Source organism: Mirounga leonina, unplaced genomic scaffold (assembly GCF_011800145.1).
Source record: "Mirounga leonina isolate KUSES-001 unplaced genomic scaffold, KU_Mleo_1.0 Mir_91, whole genome shotgun sequence".
In the NCBI taxonomy this organism is placed as follows: domain Eukaryota; kingdom Metazoa; phylum Chordata; class Mammalia; order Carnivora; family Phocidae; genus Mirounga; species Mirounga leonina.
Window position 1 is genome coordinate 5,513,657 of NW_023270839.1, and position 19,842 is coordinate 5,533,498.

Consider the following 19,842-nt stretch of genomic DNA (forward strand, 5'->3'; position numbering starts at 1 on the left):
TCAATGTGAGCATCCTAGATTTTGAGGACAGAGCACCATATATTGGCTGTTGATTCAGCATACCAACACTGCAGGGTTTGGTTTTCAGGCCAGAACCCAGGTGATATTTCAATAGTCTATTCTATTAGATTGATTGCCTCTGTGAAATATTTATTTATTTATTTATTTATTTATTTATTTATTTATTTATGCTAGGTCCAATGCATTCCATGGTCACACACCAATTGCTACAAAATGGGTCCCTTATTTGGAGACAATATTGTGGAAGAATTCATGCCAATAAATAAAGAAGGCATTGTGTAAGCTCTTACATGGTGGTGTGGGTAGAGGAACTTCTGTTCCTGAGCATAAAGTTATCTCAGGGAAGATAAAAGCAAATCCGGAGTAGATAGTGATACCATATAGAGGAATCATCATTAATTTCTGATGTTGACAGGGCAGATATTCTGAAGTATAGTAGCTAGGTCAGCCTTGGGAAGAGAGTTCATGCTTCTGGACGCATGCATAGTTTACACTCTGCCACACTGGCCTTGCCTTTCATGGCCCATGTAAGCACTGCAATGATAGTGAGAAAGGCTGTGGATCCACAAGGCAAAGCATAGGAAACCTTTGAAGTCTGGACTTTGACTTTCCTTTGAAACTCGTGGGTCTGGTTTTAAATAAAATCTGCTCCGTAGCTGCAGGAAATGAGGGTCTTTCTAGATGCTGCCCTTGAAGGCCTTCTTTCCCAGCATGCTCTGATTTGATAGTTGACTGATCTAACTCTGTCATTTTTGTTGCTCGAGTCTTCCAAAGCATGAACAGCAGCCAGTCCACTTCATAATCCTTAAAATGACCATGGCCCTCATACCCCTGGTATGTTAGAGACAACACTTGGCCTTCCACCCGCCTTCTACTCAGCCTATTCCACCACAGGTGAGAGACTTTGTTACTGTGATGCTAGAACATGCCTGGACTTCACCATCCCCACACTGTCCACTACCAGTGGGTTTCATGTTTCCATCTGACTGGTAAATTATGTAGTTCTGGAGTCCTATCCTGTGCATCTGCTTGCTAGGTGCCAATTACTGTAGCCACCATCCCCCACAGAAAGTAAAGCTTCAAAGACTTCTGCAGAGGTACTTGATTTGGAAGGTAATCACAGTGGGCCCGAGTTAGCAATCAACAAGAGTAAAACAAGTAAGGAGAAGAGTGTGCATTATTAAATTGGGCACGGCTGTAGCAACAGCACTCCAGAAACTTCTGTGAGGAGCATATTGAATACCTCCCAGAATTGGCCACTTAAAAAGTGCCAGGGAGTAGCATTTACCAATCAGCCCTCTATTGGTTGAGGATTATGGCAGAAAGTGTTAACTTTCCTGCAATTTCAGGGTTTGCACGCACATGGGCTTCCCCTGCCCGCCATGCCACATCATTAGAAGAGCCTCACTCAACACTCAGTGTATGATTGAGAGAAGATGCTACCAGAATAAAGTGAGTCAAACCATTCATGGAACTTCTCTCCTCTGCTGGAGTCAGGGACATTGAAGAAGATGGAGATGGTGCCCAAGGGACAGCTGATAATGGAAGGAGTGGGAAGAATATACAGGAGAAAAGATCAAATGAGAGATCTAGAATGATTCTAGAACTAGGTGCATTAGAACTCCATATTGGTGGGTGGACAGAGGACATGGTCATGAACAATGATACCTATTACACTTAAAGTCATATATACTGCTATAGCATAAACCACTTTTGTATGTACTTCCCAAATCTCTAATAAACCCTGTGAAGCCAATGAAATCTGCATGTCGATCGATATTTGGCAGAATTCAAGGAAGTGGCTGTTATATTATATTTAAGTCAGTCCAGTGGAAGCATGAGGGCAGCACTCAGGAAAGACTGGAAACCTGGAGAAAAAGAAAATTAAGAAAATATTATCACACCTCTCCCTAGAAATTTGGAAAAATGTAAAGACAATGCTTTAGGAATTCTAATAAATCATGGGATTTTTTTTAAATGAAGAATAGCACTCATACGAAATAACATGCAAATCATAGGTGTATTTTCACAAAGTGAACAGCCCCATATAATCAATACCTATATCAACTAGCCTGCTTTGTGCTCCCTTCCAATTACCCACCCCTAGGGTAGTCACATTCCTTAATTCTAGCACCATAGTTTGGTATTGCCTCTTTCTGAACCTTATTCAAATGCAAACACAAGGTTGGAGCCTGGTTTCTTTCATTCAACTTGTGAGATTCTGTAAGCCATGGATTTTTCTGAAAATTAAGTTAAAGATCCTTGAAAGCTATAGCTTTGCTTCTAGTGTGATTGTGAGGATCTAGACTGTGTCTTAATCATTGTTGTCTCACCAGCATGTCGTACAATGCCTAAGATCAAGATAAAATGAGTGATACCTTTTCTTTTTATCCACCACAGGTTTGACCAGCCCAGAATCTACCCTTTATCGGCACACAGTAAATGTGAGTCAATTCTTACATGGAAAAATTCTCCTAATTATCCATTCTTGTGTCTTTAATGTCGCTTTTAGTATTTCAAGCTATAAATGTCAATCTTAAGTATGTAATTTATATATGTCTCTGTTTTTATTTTTTTGTCTGTTTAATTTTTATCGAGACAAAGGATTCCTAATTTTGCAACCAATACTCTCGAAATAATATGAAGTAATGTGATGATGTGATGGGAAAGGAAGATACTGATTTCTAGTATGTCTGAAGCAAACTGTAAGGAAAAGTAAAAATTCCGGAAGGGCTGAATTTCCTGTAGTTTCAGTATACTTCCATCAATGCACCTGCCCCCCCGCCTTTTTGTAGAGTTTGCGTAGTTACAACTGTAAACCACACTGAAATTATAGATTTGGAGATTTTGGTATGTTTCTCAAAGACAAAAGCAAATTTTGTGAAATTAAGCAAAGAGTACAAAAGCGGATTGAGAGTTTGCAGTGAATGATAATAATTACTAGTTAAAATTATAGTGTTTTTCGTCTTAGTAGAATCTATGTATGTGCTTAAAGATCAAGGAGACATTGTTTATAAGTTTTTTATCTTTCTGTAACAGAGAACAACATATTCTAGCATGATCTGCCATGAAAGCCCCTTCTTTTCATTATTTGTGAACAAGTTTAATAATAGTATTGGCTAAAATGTATATAGCTATTACTTAGCGATAGTGATAGTATAATAGCATGCTAATAATTACATAGTAAAAGCAGAACTAGCATTCTTTATGTGCCAAGGCTTATTCTAAGTACTTTATACATTATATATTATAACTGAGATTTTAAATATTAACTTAAGTATTAGCACATTTAGTCCTTATACAGCCCTATGAAGTACAGACTTTTATTATCTTCATTTTACAATTAAGAAAACTGAGGGGTGCCTGGGTGGCTCAGTTGGTTAAGCAACTGACTCTTGATTTCAGTTCGGGTCATGATCTCAGGGTTCTGGGATCAAGCCCCGCTTTGGGCTCCACGCTCAGCCAGGAGTCTGCTGGAGGATTCTCTCTCTCCCTCTGCCCTCCCACCTTCTGTCAAATAAGTAAATCTTAAAAAAAAATAAATAAATAAGAAAACTGAGCATTTTAGAAATTAAGAAAAAGATCACATACTAGCGAGAAGTAAATCCAGTATATGAAGCCAGGCTTTGGAGTCTGTGCTTTTAACCACTATGCTATGCTGCTGATGAAACAAGAGAGACACCTTTGGCATTTCTACTTAGTCTTGTATGAGAGGACTTCAGTTATATGTTCTTCCCTCAGCCAAGTACCTCTTTTATTGAACCTTAGGGAAGTCCGGAAGGAGAAGTACAGAGGGTCTGAAAGAGACGCAGAGAGAAGAGTAGAGATGGAGAGGATTGGGCAGGAGGTTGTGGGGCTGGGCTTGGAAAGCAGGGGAAAGATAGGCGGAGTGCAGGGAGACCAGGGAGGAGACTTCTATAGTGGGACTCTGGGCACTTACCACTGCCGTAAGAAAATCATTCTGAACATATGGCCCAGAGGAAGGAGTGTAAAGAAAATCACGTGGATATTAATAACCTATTTTAAAATATTAATTACTTATTTTCAAAACAGCACAGATATGAGATCTTTGCTTGGCTATCAGACAGTTAGAATGAAATTAAAATATTAAAAATTAATACAACCACATTAATTTTTTTAAATAGGAAATTAAGGCATTCTAATGTTCTTAAGCATTAAAGTGAGAAATGAAAGAAATTAATAAAACTAAGTGACCAATTCTGGGTTGATCAAATGATGGGCAAAATGCCAATTGAGAGAAATAAAGAAATCTAATTACAGAAAAAAGACATGCACTCTGAAGTGCTGGTCAATATAACCCAATGTAATTCTGTCCTTCCATCTCTCCCAAAGCTTTCTATTCCTTTCTGCTTTAGAAACAAAGCTGGTAAAGAATTTAATTTCTTAAGCAATATGCAGTAACTTGGAGTTAACTTATCTGAATGACTCTTGCCATGACCTATCAGACTCATATCTATATCTATATATAGATATATATATATATGATTGATACTTTATCATTATAGAAAGACACATTATTTGTTAAAGCAAACTAGATGTTACAACAAAATCCCAGACCTCCCAAATCCCATGTGGAATTAATACTCAACATTTTTAGGTAATAAATACAAATTGGAAAAGTGACTCCATTTCCCAAGACACATATGTGAAATCATTTTTGGAAGTTTAATAAGTATGTAATTTATTCAAGACAAGAATTCTTAGATATTATCCTGCATCTTTATGAACTCTGCCATTATGTGATTGACCCTGAGCATGCACACAGCATATTTTCTGAGGGCTTTAACCTTCAGAATTTGAATGAAATGTATACAATCTGTACGAACCTCAAAAAATGTCTGGCTGATTTTACTAAAAAATGTCAGATTGTTAAGAAATTGTTTCTTAGAAAAGCACATTACAGGTTTCATATTAATAGGTCAGGTACATTTAGCAAAATTTGGCCTTATATTTGAAGAAAATATTTTGAGTATAGCTGAATGAATCAAGAATTTACTAATCATTGTCAAGGAAAGAAATTTCAAATTAAATTTAACTTAATCAAATTAAGTTTAAGTTAACACCAAACATCTTTTGGACATTCTTTGTGTGACCTTTGGAGATCAGAAAAATATAGCATGGTATGATTCTCATCAAAAGCTTATAAACTTCTTGGAAAGACAATCTATAAAGATATGTAGCATAACTATCACAACAGTATGATTATGTCATGTGGTGTTAGAGTGCAGTTTGGTAGAAATGGGGAAGAGTTTCATTTGGCCAAGGTTTTCATGGAAGACTGAAGTATTACCCAAAAATTATTAAGGCTCCTGAGCACAGGGAGGGGAAACAATGTGAAAGATGAATTGGGTTCTGGGAAGCTTGGATGAGAAAGTGTCTAGGAAGGGGAAAGGTCCCAGGGAACTTAAAGGGAAAACTTCTTGGCCCTGAAGCTCAGGCAAGGAGAAAAAGAAGTTCGCCCCAGGGCTGAGATGTTCATTCATTCAATAATTACTTACCCTGCATGTACTGTGTATCAGGCACAGTACTAGGCAAAGATCTCTGACCTCCTGGAACTTATTTCCCAACTAGGAGAAACAAAGAGTCACAGTCAGCAAATATAATATTTAAGAACATGAGTAGCTAACACAGGAGTTTAGTAGTGACAAAAACTGTGAAAAAAATATTACAGCTCAGTAAGGAGGACTGAGGATAACAGGGAAAGAATGGGTTGTAAGTTTCAAAAGGTTAAGCAGGATAGGCCTTGTTAATAAAGTGACATGTGAGCAAAGATTTGCAAATATCTGGGGGATGAGTGTTCTAGGCAGAACAATCAGCATAATGACCCCAGCACAAGAGAAGCGCACTAGCTTGTAGACCAGCAAGAGAGCCAGTGACTCTGGGTTGGAATGAGCCAGGGAACACTAGCAGGAAGTATGATCGCAGAGGTAAAGGGGGCCAGATCACGTAGGGCCCTGTAGAAAACCATAAGAACTTTGATTTGCACTTTATATGAAATGCAGGTCACTGAAAGGGTTTGGAACAGAGTACTACATGACATTATTTTAGAATTTAAAAGGCTTACTCTGACTGCATTTGAGCATGCCTCCCAAAGATGGAAAAGAAAGCTGATAACTGCAATCACATATTTGCATCATCTTTTTTTTTTTTAAATACACTTTACCTTGCTTTATAGCTTCTTTAAGAGTAAATCAAAATCAATAACCTAAACTGCTCATTCTTGCTTATCATTGAATCTAAAATCATACCCCGGGTTCTGGCCAATCTCAGGCGAACATTAAAGGTTACTGTGATAATGCAGGCATAAAGGAAGATGAACCTGGCCAGGGTAGTGGAAGCAGAAATTTAAAAGATAAGGTTTTAGAGATAAAGTCATCAACATAATTATTTTGTACTGAATGTCTCCCTAAAACTTGCATGTTGAAACCCTAACCCTCAGTGGGATAGTATTAGGAGATGGGGCTTTGACTGGTAACTAGATTTAGATGAGGTTGTGAGGGGGAACGTAGCCCCCACACACATCAAGAGGAGATTAGTGTCCTTATAAGACAAGAGACTAGAGCTTGCTCTCTCTCTCTCTCTCTGCCATGTAATATAACAAGAAAATGGCCATCTTCAGACCAGGTAGATGCCCTCATTAGACAACCAACGTGCTAGCACCTTGAACTTGGACTTCCTGTGCTCCAGAACTGTGAGAAATATGGGGCGCCCGGGTGGCTCAGTTGGTTAGGCGACTGCCTTCAGCTCAGGTCATGATCCTGGAGTCCTGGGATCGAGTCCCGCATCGGGCTCCCTGCTCGGCAGGGAGTCTGCTTCTCTCTCTGACCCTCCCCCTTCTCATGTGCTTGCTCTCTCTCATTCTCTCTCTCAAATAAATAAAAAAATCTTAAAAAAAAAAAAAAAGAACTGTGAGAAATAAATGTTTGTTGTCTAAGTCGCCCAGTCAATGGTAATATATGGTCAGCCTGAACTAGCTAATACAATGAAGTGACTAAATGATTGGATATAGGGGATAAAAGATACAAAGGAACCAACATTTCTTCCCCTTTTTTATGACAGAGAAAGAAAAATTGTGATTCCCTGGACAGATGCTTAGAATTTTTAGAAAGAAAGCTCTAGGAAGGAAGTAGGAGAGGAATCTGTGAATACTTGGTTTGAAATGAAGAAGCTTCTGTTTATTGAGTACCTTATCTCTGACAAGCACTGGGGTACACACAGTCATGAGCATTTTCTGATGGAAGAGCTTAAACATCAAAGAAGAGAGAGGAAGTAAACCTGCACCTAGGCATTAAATGAATCCCTCTGGTGGAGTGTTTGGGAAAAAAAAAGGGGAGAGAAACAATGTGCAGATGCTTCAGATCACACCATGGATACTTGTGCAATTAGTCTTCAGCTAATTCAAACTAAACACTTGTCTTTGTGTTTATCATTCCTTATTGTTTTTCAACCAGTTCTTGAACTTTTACGTCCCGATTTTTGTCTGTTATCTCAGTAGTTTTCACTTCAAACTTTGGGTTCTCTGCAAATTTGACAAGTTTGCTTTCTACAGCTTCCTTATGGCCAGAGTTAAAGCTATTAAAAGCCACAGGCAAAGAACAGATCCCTGTGACATTTACTATTGAGTGGTCAGAGCAGAAGGCAAATTGAAGGAGTTAAGGGAATGGATGTGAAGGATGCAAATTCAAAAGAAATAGTAAACAGTCTTCATTCAAAGACCAATATAATCTGACAAATAGAAAATCCTTTTAAAAAGTACTTAAAAAACCCAAACCCTTGAACTAATAAATGAGTTTTTAAAAGTTACAAGCTATCAGATCAATATAAAAAATAAATTCTATTTCTGTATACTAGCAATGGACAATCTGAATACCAAATCAAGGAAACAGTTTTTATTCATAATAATATAAAAATAAATAAAATACTTAAGAATCAATTTAACAAAAGAAATGTAAGACCTGTGCCCTGTGAACTACAAAATATTGCTAAGAGAAATTAAAGATCCACAGAGAGATATTCCAGATTCATGGATTGGAAGATTCGGTATTCTTAAGATAGCAATGCTCTCCAAATTTCTCAATGAATTCAACACAAAAAACATAGAATCATCAGAACAAACTTTTAAAAGGAGAATAACATAGGAGGACTTATACCATCCAATTTCAAAACTTACTGTAAAAATTCAGCAATCAAAACTGTGGGGTTGGCATAAGGATAGACAAATAGATCAATGAAACAGAATAGAAAGTCCAGAAATAAATCCTTAAATTACGGTCAATTGATTTTCAACAAAGGTGCCAAGGCAATAATTCATTGGTAAATTTTCAACAAATGATACTAGGACAATTGAATATTCATATGCCAAAAAAAGACCTTAGACACTTATCATATATACAAATCAACAACAAAAAAATGGATTACAGACCTAAATGTAAGAGCTAAAATTATAAAACTTTCAGAGAAAAACATATAAGAAATATTTTTGTGATCTTGGGTTAGGCAAAGATTTCTTATATATGACAAGCACATTCCATAAGAGAAAAAAATTGATAAATTAGACTTCGTAAAAATGGAAAATTTTGCTCTTTGAAAGACACTATTAAAAATAAAATGGCAAGCCATGGACTGGGAGAAAATATTTGCAAATAACATACCTGATAAAGGACTTAATCTGAAATATATAAACACTTATAACTCAATAATAATAATACAAGCAATTCAATTTAAAAAGTGGCAAACTATTTCACCAAAGACACACAAAGGCTAATAATGAAAATGTGCTCAACATCATTAGTCATTAAGGAAATGCAAGTTAAAAATTCTATGAAGTACTGCTACACAGCCATTAGAATGACTACAATCAAGAAGACTGACAATACCAAGTATTGGCAAGGATGTGGAGAAATGAACTCTCACACACTGTAATGGGAATACGGAATGGTATAGACCTTTTATTTTTTATTTTTATTTTTTTGCTATAGTGGTTCAACAGTTCCATTTATTACTCAGTGCTCATCAAGATATGTGTACTCTTAATTCCCTTCACCTATTTCACCCATCCCCTCACCTACCTTCCCTCTGGTAACCATCTGTTGGTTCTTTATAGTTAAGAGTCTGTGTCTTGGGGTTCCTGGGTGGCTCAGTCGGCTAAGCATCTGCCTTCGGCTCAGATCATGATCCCAGGGTCCCAGGATCGGGCCCCGCATCGGGCTTTCTACTTAGTGGGAGCCTGCTTCTCCCTCTCCCACTCCCACTGCTTGTGTTCCCTCTCCTGCTGTATGTCTCTCTGTCAAATAAATAAATAAAATCTTTAAAAAAAAGTCTGCTTCTTGGTTTGTCTCTCTCTCTTTTTGCCCTTTGTTTGCTATTTTGTTTTCCAAATTCCACATATGTGTGAAATCATATGGTATTTGTCTTTCTCTGATGGCTTATTTTGCTTAGCATTTTATCCTCTAGATCCATCCATGTTGTCGCAAATGGCAAGATTTCATTCTTGTTTATAGCTGAATAACATCCCATTGTATATATATTCTCTTCTTTAACCATTCTTCAATTGGTGGACACCTAGGCTGCATCCATAGTTTGACTATTGTAAATAATGCTGCAATAAACATAAGGGTGCATGTATCCCTCTGAATTGGTGTTTTTGTAGTCTGGGTAAATACCCAGAAATGCAATTCCTGGGTCATATGGTTGTTCTTTTTTTTAGAATTTTATTTATTTATTATTTATTTATTTTAGAGAGAGAGAGAGAGTGAGTGGAAAGAGGAATAGAGGAGCAGGGAGGTGGGGAGAAAGAATCCCAGGCTCCATCTCACAACCCTGAGATCATGACCTGAGTCAAAATCAAGAGTCAGAAGCTTAAATGACTGAGCCACCCAGGTGCTCCAGGGTAGTTATATTTTTAATTTTTGAGGAATCTCCATAGTTTTTCCAGAGAGTCTGCACCAGTTTGCATTCCCACCAACAGTGCACAGGGTTCCTTTTTCTCCACATCCTCACTAACACTTGTTTCTTGTGTTTTTGATTTTAGCCATTCTGAGAGGTGTGAGGTGATATCTCATTATGGTTTTGATCTGCTTTTTCCTGAGAATGAATGATGTTGAGCATCTTTTCATGTGTCTGTTAGCCATCTGTATGTCTTTGGAGAAACGTCTGTTCATGTCTCCTGCCCATTTTTAAACGGGATTATTCATTTTTCGGGTGTTGAGTTTTGTAAGTTCTTCATATATTTTGGATACTAGCCCTTTATTGGATATGTCATTTGCAAACCTTCTCCCATTCCGTAGGTTGTCTTTTAGTTTTATTGGTTGTTTCCTTTGCTGTGCAGAAGCTTTTTATTTTGATGTAGTCCCAATAGTTTATTTTTGCTTTTGTTTCCCTTGCTTCAGGAGACATCTCTAGAAAGATGTTGCTATGGCCAATGTCAGAGAAACTGCCTGTCCTCTCTTCTAGGATTTTTCCATGCATTGCAATGGGAATGTAAAATGGTATTAGACATTTTAGAATACAGTTTGGCAGTTTCTTAATAATTTAAACACAAACTTATCATATGGCCCATAAATTTCATTCTTCTAGATTCCAGTATCTACCCAAAGTGAAAACTGTTGTCCACATGAAGACCTAAATGTGAATATTTATAACTGCATTCTTTATAATAGCCAAAAACTAGAAACACTTAAAATGCCCATCAAGTGGTGAATTCACAAATATATTATGGTTTATTCACACAATGGAATACTATGCAGCAATAAAAACGAATGATTTACTGGTACATGCTACAACATGGATGAACCTCAAATCATTATGCTGAGTGAAAGAAGCCAGACAAAAGACGACATATTGTATGATTCTGTTTACATGAGATTTCCAGAAAAGGCAAAACTATAGAAAAAGAACAGTAGTTGCCTGGGCTTGAGGACAAGAGCAGAGATTAACTGCAAACAAGCACACAGGAAAATTATGGTGTGATGAGAATGTTCTAAAACTGAATTGTGATGATGGTTGCACAAATGGTTACATTTCTTAAAAATCATTAAATTCTACATGTATAATGTTTGCATATTTATGGTATGCAAATTATAACTCAATAAATCTGTTTTTAAAACTCAACTACATCTTTGGGGCACTTGGGTGGCTCAGTCGGTTAAGCATCTGCCTTTGGCTCAGGTCATGATCCCAGGGTCCTGGGATTGAGCCCCACATCGGGCTCCCTGCTCAACAGAGAACCTGCTTCTCCTTCTCCCTCTGGGTCTGCTCCTCCCCTGTCCCCCTGCTTGTGTGCTCTCCCTCTCTCTCTGTCAAATGAATAAATAAAATCTTCAAAAAAAAAAATCAAATACATTTTCAAAACAGGGCAACACTTCAATATTCACATTCAGAGTATTTGAAATACAACTTTAATTCACCCAGAGGTATGGTGCCTAAGTAGGTTCAGCTTTGGGGTGCCCTGCTAAAAATCTATTTTCTCACTCCCTTCTCTATAATGTGCATTGTGAACCTACAACAACAACAAAAAGATATAATGTTTCCTATATTTTGACAAGTAAATAGTTGATTGAATATTAAAAATATCTGGTGAAAGCCAATTAATCAGATGATTAATTAATCATTATACATGATATCACTACCTATGATGTTAAAAGTGAATTACCTTTTTGGGGCACCTGGCTGGCTCCATCCTTAGAGCATGTGACTCTTGATCTCAGGGTCATGAGTTCAAGCCCCATGTTGGGCATGGAGCCTTCTTAAAAAAAAAAAAAAGTGAATTAAAATTTAAAAATAAAGTGACCTGAGGAATTCTTAATCTCAGGAAACAGGGTTGCTGGAGTGGTGGTGGGTGGGAGGGATGGTGTGGCTGGGTGATACACATTGGGGAGGGTATGTGCTATGGTGAGCGCTGTGAATTGTGTAAGACTGATGAATCATAGACCTGTACCTCTGAAACAAATAATACATTATATGTTAAAAAAAAAAAAAAAGAAGAAGATAGTAGGAAGGGAAAAATGAAGGGGGGGAAATTGGAGGGGCAGATGAACCATGAGAGACTGTGGACTCTGAGAAACAAACTGAGGGTTCTAGAGGGGAGGGGGGTGGGGATGGGTTAGGCTGGTGATGGGTATTAAAGAGGGCACGTGTTGAATGGAGCACTGGGTGTTATACGCAAACAATGAATCATGGAACACTACATCACAAACTAATGATGTAATGTATGATGATTAACATAACATAATAAAATAAAATAAAATAAAAAAGTGAATCTAAAAATAAATAAATAAATAAATAAAGTGACCTGAGTTGATTGAGTCTAATACACAAACTTTGATATTTTCTTAGAAAATTTTCTGTTCACATTATCTTGGAAGTATTTTAAGGTAATGATAAATCCAAATAAAATGTGGAACTAGCATTCTTTCCATCATTTCACCAGAATAGCAATTTTTTTTTATTTTAATTGTGATAAAATACAAACAACATAAAATTTGACATCTTAGCATTTTTCACAAGTATAATTCAGTGGCATCAAGTACATTCAGCTTATCGCACTGCCATCATCATCGTCCGTCCACAGAACTCTTTCACCTTAACTAAAATTCTGTGTCTTTTTAAAAAGCTCTCCATTCCTGGGGTGCCTGGGTGGCGCAGTCGGTTGAGCATCTGACTTGGTTTTGGCTCAGGTCGTGTTCTCAAAGTTGTGAGATGGAGCCCTGAGACGGGCTCTGAGCTCTGCACAGAGCCTGCTTGGGATTCTCTCTCCCTCTCCCTCTACCCCTTCCTCTTGCTCTCTTGCTCTCAAATAAGTAAATAAATCTTTAAAAAAAAAAAATGCTCTCCATCCCTACCTTCCCCAGCCCTCGGTGACCACCACTGTACTTTCTATTTCTATGAAGTTGATTGCATAGGGCGCCTCACGTAAGTGGGATGATACAGTATTTGTCTTTTTATGACCGGCTTATTTAACTTGGCATAATGTCCCCAAGATTTGTCCATATTGTTTCACGAGTCAGAATTTCCTTCCTTTTTAAGGCTGAACAATATTGCACTGTACATCTATACCACATTTTGTCTATCCATTCATCTGTCAATGGATACTTGGGTTCCTTTCACCTTTTGACTATTGTGAATAACGTTGCTATGAACATAGATGTACAAATACCTCTTTGAGTCCCTGCTTTCAATTCTTTTGGGTATATACCCAGAAGTGAAATTGCCAGTTCATATGGTAATTCTATTTTTAATTTTTTGAGGAACCGTCATGTTGTTTTCCAAAGTGGCTGCACCATTTGATATTCTCAGCCTGAGTGCACTAGGACTGGGATTCTGGTTTCTCCACATCCTCACCAACACTTATTTTCTGCTGTTTTTTGTTTTGTTTTGTTTTGTTTTGTTTTGTTTTGTTTTGTTTTGATAGTAGTTACTCTAATGGGTGTGATTTATCTTTGAACAGAACATTCCCATTTTAATTTTAATATTACTCTAGCTGACTTTGGTATTAAATCATCGCTAATCAAACTTTGTGTACTTAATCTAATAGAATATAACTAAAAGATTCAATTCTTCACATTCAGAGTATGTTAGTCTCATACTCTCTTCCCTGGTGGTCTAGTGGTTAAGATTCGGCGCTCTCATACTCTCTCCAGCTATCCCTTTGGATTCTGCTGTGCACCAACTTGCGAAGAGTATATTGGAGCCATAATTAAACAGGCAAAACCTTGAACTCCAAATCAGATCAACCTGAAAGGCTTTTTGAACCAAACTAAAGTTAAACCCAAATGCCAATAAATATTTTAACCATGAGCTGCATCTTGTCCCATATACAAATAAAGCAGTCCAAGTCAGAAACAAATCCACACAACTCATAATTAAAAAAAAAAAAAAATGGAGTCATTTGAAATGTTTTTTGAAATAAATAAGAACATACATAATATTTCATTCAGATCAAGTCTCTGAATGAAAGTAATATTGGCATTCAGAGCTCCTGCTGCAAACTTTCTCATATTTTATCCCATTGAAGCAGAGCTACATGAACTAGTGTGTTTTTCAACTTTTTGCTGGTTACGGAACATTTCCATTGAATACCAGGGATTCTCAGTAAACATTCATCTTCTCTGTCAGCGAGCTTCCCTGTATCATTTCAATTGATCTTTATCTCCTTCAGCAATAACTTCTCTTCTAAATTTAATTTTGAAAGCTTCTGTTCTTTGCTTCCTGGTGCTCCGTGTCTTTAAAACTTCCACTTTTTTTTTTTTCTTAACAAAATAAAGGTACTTAGTTTTGGGTGGCAGGCAATAGATTGATACTAATTCATGTCAGTGCCAAGTGCCCTACCAACCTCTGGTCCAACAGAAAGTTAGCAATACAGCTGATCCTGATGCTTGATTAACAGGTCTCTCCTTAGTGAACAAAGGAACCATCAGCAGCAGACCCACTTTGGAGTCTCTTGGGAAAGTGTGAACATGACAGTAAACAGCTTACATCAAAGACGTTTCAATTCTGCAACAAGCCTTTCTGCTTCGGGTAAGTGATATACACCCAAACAAAACATTAATCAGAAGATCCATTCGTCTCCCTTGGGGAATCGGAGCTATAAGCAGACTAATCCTGATCTCTAAGCGTGATTTTGAACATTAAAAGAGTTCCTTTAAGGAAATGTTGAGGCTGAGAGAGGCACCGTAAACTGAGTAGGGATTTCATGATAATAAAAAGAGTCTTGCTACAAGTAAACATGAACATTGTAAAATTTGAACTCTTTCTTTTAATTAGGCCCGTCAACAAGGGGACTATATTTGAGATCATCTCTGTCTGACAGGTTGCTGTTAACATCAAGTTGAGAATGGTTTACATTGTCTGCACAAGGACGCTTTGACGTGTTTGAGTGGAGGAGTTTATGTATTCATTTGTTTTTCCTGATATCTAATGATATGAAATTACAAAGGAGAACTGACAGTAAAATCTGAAAGTGGGAAATGGAAAGAGAGTAAGAATTGCTTTCCTGCCCTGTGGAAAGGGCTAATGTGGAAACTTCCACTTACTCCATACACCTGTTTGGGAATGTCAGTGGATGTGAGAGTATCCGTGGAAGGCACCAAATTGACAAGGGATGCTCCTTTAGTCTGCATGTTCATTCTGAACTTTACCCTTGTGGAAAACAATGAATTCAGTTCACCCTATATCCTACCCTTTATTTTTCTCTTCTGCTTTTATTCCTGAACCCGAAAAACTTGATGCACAGCATAGGTCCCAAGGCAGGTAGAGGCTGTAAAGATTTTGGTAAGTTGTAATGCTTTAGCCATATGCTTTCCTGAGTCTTAACACAAAAGGTGAGGAAAAACAGGTGATGTTTGGAGTAGCCATGTTTTTCCTGGACCAAGTTAGAGAAGAGTCCAGTTCCTGCTGAGGTTCTGACAACCCATGAAGAAGTTAAACCTTAACCTAAGTTCATTTCCTGCTTTGCTAAAGATGATAATCTTATCATAAGCGTCATTTAAAAATTTAAACTTTGTGCTAAACTAACATATAAAAAGTAGATTTTTCTTTAAAAAAAGGATAAAATAATATTTTCACTCATTTTTTGTAAAAAATGAGTGAACCTTATTTGACTCTAAATCCTAAAACAGATACAAGTCAGAAATTGATCAATTGCCTAAGGAAATCATATATTCATAGAAACATAACAATAAGAGGTGTCTTACAAGACCATGAGATATCTCTTACAAAGCTAATAAATGCCTTTAAAAAAACAAACAAGTCTTTAGGGGAGGGGAACCCTCATTCTCAGTAATTGTATCATCTTTTACAACCATTTGTATAAAGTAGGTGCTCCTTTCATCGAATGGTGGTATCCTTTATTGATGATATACTTAAACATTCTGGAGCCCTTCTCTTCTTGCCACCAAACAAATAATCAAGACGCAAATTGTCTTTTTGTTTACTTGTTTTGTTGTAGAGAGAGGGAATTTCATGGAAGGAGAGGAAGATAAAATCTCTTCACTTTTTGCTTAACAAGGTAAAGTAGATAGGCCCTCCCTGACTCATGAACAACTTTCATTCTATAAGTGTGCTGTAAATATTAAATAGATTGTAGAATTCTGCATGTAGGCATTAATATCTATTGCATTCTTAATAATGAATCACTGGAGCATACTTTTTAAACTTGATCTTGTTTTTTATCTTTAGCATAGTAGGAAACTGATTACAGAAGTCAATGGTATGACTTTTTTTATTAACAGTTCAAATTTCTGAAAAATGCAAATTTAATTTTTAAAAAAATTTTTTCCTTTTACTAATTGCATGTAGGTCCAGAAAGTGGTAATTCTGTTATATTTAGAGCTAGTCAAATGCTCCTTGAATGTAGTGGCCAAGTTTAATTTTCATAGCTAAACATTTTCAGTAAGGATTTTTAAATAATTCAAAAGAGAAACAGGAGAAGATATAGTTTGTTAATCAGGTTTTATTTTTTTGAAGATTTTATTTATTTATTTGAGAATGAGAGAGCGAGAGCATGAAGGGGGGAGGGTCAGAGGGAGAAGCAGACTCCCTGCTGAGCAGGGAGCCCGATGTAGGACTCGAACCCGGGACTCCAGGATCATGACCTGAGCCGAAGGCAGTCGCTTAACCAACTGAGCCACCCAGGCGCCCCTGTTAATCAGATTTTAATGAAACAGAGTAACCCTCAAATTTTAGGGTTTTTTTTTTAAGTCTGTTTATTTTTTTTGAGTAATCTCTACACCCAACATGGGGCTCAAACTCATGACCTGAAGATCAAGAGTCACATGCTTTCCCAACTGAGCCAGCGAGGTGCCCCATAATCTTTGTCTTTCAATCTGGAAAGTAAATAGCTAAGGGGAACTTAATTGTCTTTTCATTATTCTAAAACAACTGACTAACTGTGTCCATTCTATAAAATAAGGAAGCTAAATCAGTTGTGTTATTGAATCAGGTTAATCCAAATTGTTCATCTAGTAACTACACACAGATCATCTTAAAATGGTTTAAAAGACCATGATGTGAAGTAAGATTGCTATTTATACTGAGGACAAAAAATGGAAGACAAACTTTACTGTGTAGTATGGGGAACTACACTGGACAGTTATTCAAGATTTCTCCTTATTAGTGGGAAAAAAATAGTATTTGTAGGGAAAAGAAAGAAAGTCTCATGTTTGTTAAAATTCTTGATCAAAATCAAATAATACTATTATTTGTGTCATTAACTCTCCCTATTACTGTTTAGAAATAAAAATATCTACTGCAGTATTTGACATGGTATATTGATATGTCCATAGGTCTAGGAAATGCTTAGTTTCAAGAGACAGTGGGCTATATAGCCTGTGGCAGGGGTGAGGGGGTGGGGCTCTAAATTAGTTGTAGTATCAAGTGTTCCTGGCTCTTAGGAAATGTTATGCATCCAGCTCTCATCTAATGTCATCTAATGTGCTTCTCTACATTTTTTAAGAAAATACAGAAAGTGACAGAGTTAGAGGAACTAATTTTCTTTAAGATAAAATCCAAAGAATATCCATCTAATCATATCAATATTTCAATATATTTCCTGAGCAATTTAATTTCTTTTCATTGCATCTTCTATCCACACAGTAAGAAAAATAGAAGAGGATAAACAATATTGAATTCAATAGTATTGGAGATAAGTTATAAAATATATTTGTCCTGGCATATGCCTATAGTATTGATTGCAATCTATATTAATATAATCTTTCTATGGGGAAATGTGACAATATGATAAAGAAGTTTTTAAAAAGTTCACATCTTTGGGGCGCCTGGGTGGCGCAGTCGGTTAAGCTTCTGACACTTGGTTTCGGCTCAGGTTGTGATCTCAGGGTGGTGAGATTGATCCCCACATGGGGCTCCATGCTCAGCAAGGACTCTGCTTGAGTTTCTCTCTCCCTCTCCCTTTACCACTCCCCCTGCTATCTCTCTCAAATAAATAAATAAATAAATAAATAAATAAATAAATAAATCTATCTTAAAATCTATCTTAAATAAAACAGTTCATATCTTTGAAATAAGTATTTCATTTAAAAAATAATTTCTAAGGATATATGATATACAAGTATGTACTGTAAGTGACAATCCTTATAATGTTATACATACCTTAAAATTATTTTTTAAAGAAAGATTATATCATGAGTAATGCTTACAGAGTAATGTAAGTTGAAACATCAAATACAAACTTTTATAAATGGTAGGCTATGATCACAAATTTATTAAAATATACTTAGAAATAGTTATAGCTACATGGTAGGACTTGAGTTTTTTGTTTCTTCTTAATATGTTCCTAAATTTTGGTGATAAACATACATTAGTTTCTGGTCAGAAAAAAATACTTAAAAATATTTTCTCCACCAAATGAAGTAATGAGCATATAATCTCACCTGTGATAACCTAAATATCATTGCAGGTGAGGAACTCTGAAAAACCGTTTTGAGACCTGGTTATGAACTGTAGACATGCCAGGTCAGGTTGGAGACAACCACAGGATAGCTGGATGTGAACAGATATGAAAAAGGAAATAAACCAAATATCAAAATAACATATAACAATAACACACACACATGATTAAAAACTTCTCTTAAAAATGAACTCAAGGGGCACCAGGACAGCTCAGTCCATTAAACAGCCAACTCTTGATTTCTGCTCAGGTCATAATCTCAGCATCCTGGAATTGAGCCCCAAGTCTGGATCTGTACTCAGCAGGCAGTCTGCTTGAGGATTCTCTCTCTCCCTCTCCCTCTGCCCCTCCCCCCACTCCCATTCTCTCTCTCTCTCCAAAATAAACAAATCTTTAAAAAATGAACTTAAAAAAAACCCTTCAGTCCAGAGAGAAAAACAAAATGACTTCAAAGGAAATATTAAAACTTTCTCAATAAAACAGAAGGTGAGAGTAAAAGGAAGCAGGAAAAGATTGGTATAGAAAGAACACAACATACAATGATGGCCATTACCAAATGCATCCAATAGTGTGCTAGAAAATGGTTAACAATGATTTTTGTCCAAAAAAATAAATAAATAAAGTTCTGATTTGTAGAATTTGCCAATTTCTACGGTGTAAATAATCCTACCAAGACCCATTTTAAGCTACTACTGTGATGCTACTGAAAGAACAGTTGGGCAGAGACGTGCAGTCAGTTCTTGTGTGCTGGTACAAGCCAGTTCCAGAAACCATTAAATATCTCAGATTAAATCACAGTGTAATAAAAATAAATGTAAATGGATAAAATTCACCTATTCAAAGGCATAAAATATTATCAGATATTTGCTTCTCATAATTTTTTATAATGCACAAAAAATTTGAAAATTAAGAAGTAATATATACTGTAAAATACTAGTCAGACAAAAAAAAAAAAATAGCCAAGACACACACCACACACATACAGAGTTTGGAAAAAGCACACATACATATATATATTTCCCTCCCCTCAAAATACACAAGCTATTACTACAAAATATACCAAAGTAAAAAAAATTAATAGAAAAGTTAGGACATTACATAATAAAATAAACAATTCCCAGTATATCCCAGGATATCAATATCAAAAATTTTTATGCATCTAATATCACAGGGTCAAAACCACCTCATGGAAATGAAAAGGAGATTTGAATACATTTCTATCAGAAACCTATAGATCAAGCATATAAAAAAATCAATGAGCATAAATTAATAGTTACTTATACACTCAAGCTAATAGAGAACATACAATGTTTTGAAGCTCACATAAAATATTTACAAATTGTACCGAGTGATAGGTCAGAGAAGTCTTAGCATATTTCAAGTCACCAATAACATAT